General features: G+C 43.1%; 1 long non-coding RNA gene across 1 annotated transcript; it reads right to left on the reverse strand.

The window, feature by feature from the left end:
* Positions 1–758: 758 nt before the first annotated feature.
* Positions 759–1,625, reverse strand: LOC147865404 (uncharacterized). Its single transcript, XR_015529694.1, has 2 exons — positions 1,376–1,625; positions 759–1,059 (listed from the first exon to the last, which is right to left on the reverse strand). It is a non-coding gene; the product is annotated as an uncharacterized LOC147865404 (long non-coding RNA).
* Positions 1,626–3,414: the final 1,789 nt, after the last annotated feature.

Here is a 3,414-nt window from a genome sequence, read left to right on the forward strand (position 1 = left end):
CCTTGAGAAAAACAAGGAGTTTTACGACATGGGGAGAGGAGGATTGCTAGAAGATAGGCTTGGGGTAGTATAGGGCTTGATACGGGCAACATGGGTGGGGGTGAATCGGCTGTTGGAATCACGTCGGAGCAAGTAAGTAGTGGATTTGATGGCGCGAACTACGGTGAATGGGCCGATCCATCGGTGCATGAGGGATTTGCTCAGACCGCGGAATCAGACCGGGAAGTAAACAAGGACTTTGGTTCCATCAGAATAAGTCAGGGTAATTCAACCCACATCATAGTGCCGCTTCTAACATTGTTGTGCGACTTGTTGATTTCGGGAGCTAGCTTGTCGAAGGAGGGGGAGCATTTGTTGGAGATAGAACCCCCAAGTGGCACTATCCGTGTTGGTAGGTTTGGAATTGATGTCAATGGACGATTCTGGTGGGAGTCGAGGGTCGTGCCCATAGAGTGCTCGAAAAGGGCTGATCCTTGTTGACGCATGTACGACTGTATTGTAGGCGTGGGTGACCAAAGGCAAGATTTGATCCTAGGTTTTGTGGCATGGATCGATGTAAGCGGCAATCTCCTGCTTGAGGGTCTTGTTGAGGCGTTCGGTGAGGCCATTTGTTTGCGGATGGTACGTGGACGTAAACACTTGTGATGAAGTAGCAGTTACATATTTTATTACCGCGGCTATTAGAAAGAAGGCCACTATAGGTAGAGACAAAGCAGAGAGTAGCATGCACAACAATGTTAGAGAAATCGACATACAGATGAGTGATAATGAAGATTATAATGTTAATAACAGTCCCTTTACAATTCCGCATTACATTGGGAGTGAAAAACCAAAGAAATCCTCTACAAATTTTCCCATTCAAAAACCTAACCCTAAAGCTAACGCTAACTCTAACACTAACCCCAACCCCAAACTAAAATCCTCTACAAAGAACCTAAAACCTAATCCTTTTCAAAAATCTAACCCTATTGCTAACCCTAACCCTAACCCTAACCCTAATTTTCCAACAAAAAGAAATCCTCGATCATTGAACCACCGGAACCTCCTCCCGCAATACATCTGCAATATAACAAATAATCAAGTAAGTAAAAGTCCTCATCAAAACCATTATGGCCCACGAGTCTTACTTTATAACCCTAATCGCCCTTTCTTTAATCCTATCTACAACCCAACTAACCATATAGGGCACACGGTTCCCTCATGCACGGCGGAAGCGGCATACCCACCGAGGACATCTATCCAACATCCTCACATCGAACGAAATTCAAACCAATATATTTCAGCCTCACACGAGCCACACTCGCGGCCTATACATCACCACCATACCTCGCCGGAATTTGAATTGGAAGGATACAATAGAGAGCGAAGATCTTACTTCGATAGCGGCTACACGTGCGGCGATGGTGGATGATTGTCACACCATAACGGCGGCTACATGAGCTGTGGCGGTGATTATCCTACGGGTCGATACGGGAGGTCCATCCAATGCGAAGGCCGTACATCTTTTGGAAGCGGCACACGTGCCAACATAAGACAAGAAGTGTATCCCCATGGCGGCTGTGCAGGAGATCATGCAAGTCATGGCACGAACGACCTTCCGTCTTTCCCTCGCGGCCCTCCTCCTCCTCCTCTCCTCCCCACCCCATCCCTGCAGACAATTTCAAACATACCCTCTCACTTCCCATATTCGTTTAACCCTAATCACGCCCCTCCCCCCCCCTCCTTACTTCCTACAAATTTGATGCATGCCCCCCCTTTATTTTCTATAAACCCCCCTCATACCCCTCCCCCATTTTTTAACCATGCCCCTATGCATTTCCCCCCTAATAACCCCCACAACGTTTCCCTATTTCCAAACTATACCCCTCCCCCTTTTCATGCATTTCCTACACATACCCCCCCCTTCTTTACACATAACTCCCCTTCTACTTCTAGTAGATTTCAATATTCTACCGCACCCTCAAAATTTCCCCCACACTTATATGAAATCCCTCATAGAAAACAACCTATCCGTACTCACAATAATCGGCCCCTTCCCACAAAACTACAAACTTTCCCATGTAATAATGTTAGGACAAAAAACGTGTAGCTAGGCGTGCCAAACGCGATAGTAAACAGTTTCGGCACGCCATACATCCTGCGAAATGTCTCTTTTACCTTCTCGATAGACCTACTTCTACTTTAGATACTTTCATGTGGTTAGGACGTCATACATCTAATTTTCCCTTCTCCCCATATGTGAAAAAGACCCATAGTAGGAAACCCCGTAATAAATTTTGGACACCTCTCCTTAATAAACCTAGAATTAGTAGGATCCACAACCACTCTAATTATTCCCTCTCTAAACATGAGACACAACTCCTTAGCCTAGGTTTGAAACACATCCTCCCATCTTCTCCACCATCATCCCCTACCCTACTTAAAGAATTTGATAGCCTAAGTAGGACCCTTCGACTTAAACATTTTTTTAAAGATGTGGATAATTTGCCCCAAAATCCCTTTAAGCTACCTAACCCTAGTTGGCAACCTCCTACTAAGTACACTCCCTTAGAAAACATTATATCTAAACACCAAACTATCTTTAGGGACACACTTCATACACTCAAATTAAAACCCACTAGGATTGCACCTCACTTATCGCTAGCCTTACAATCTCTTAAGAAAAACAACAAAATCATAATCCTACCTGCTGACAAGAATGTTGGAGTGTGTGTTCTTGATAAAGACACGTACTATAACAAAGCTATAGAACACCTTTCTGATACTAATACATATAAAAAAGTCTCCCACTATCCACTTGAGGAATTATCCTATAGATTCAAAAACATTGTTAATAGCCATCTTGGTACCCTATCCAACATAGAAGCCAATTACATACTACATAAACCCTCAAAAGGGTACAAAGTATGCAATATCTATTTCCTCCCAAAACTCCATAAAAACCCAATAGGTTTTAGACCTATTTGCTCATACAATAACTCCCTTTTTGAACAAACATCAAAATGGCTTCACCACCAACTCATGCCTATCCTTCTCCTTCAAAAGCAATATTTGAAAGACTCACATTCCCTTGTCCAGACTTTAGAACATCTCAACCCACCCCCTAATAGCTTTATCTTCACCTTTGATGTTGAATCTTTATATCCCAGCATACCCCCTAGGTTAGGACTCCAAGCTTTACGAAAAATGATTACCCCACATTTTTCATCTTCTAAAACTAACCTTATCTATACACTTAGCGCACTCACATTAGAATATCACTTTCTATCCTTTGATGACATGATCTATCAACAAGTCAAGGGTACAACCATGGGTAGTAATTTTTCTATAGTTTATGCATGCCTATTCTTAGCTCACTTAGAGAACTCCCAGCCATCACACCCTAATCTTTTTTATTTCACTAGATATATAGAT

The sequence above is a fragment of the Azolla caroliniana genome, unplaced genomic scaffold (assembly GCF_043228905.1).
Source record: "Azolla caroliniana isolate FFs.n. ecotype wild unplaced genomic scaffold, voAzoCaro1.0.p SCAF_4, whole genome shotgun sequence".
NCBI lineage: Eukaryota > Viridiplantae > Streptophyta > Polypodiopsida > Salviniales > Salviniaceae > Azolla > Azolla caroliniana.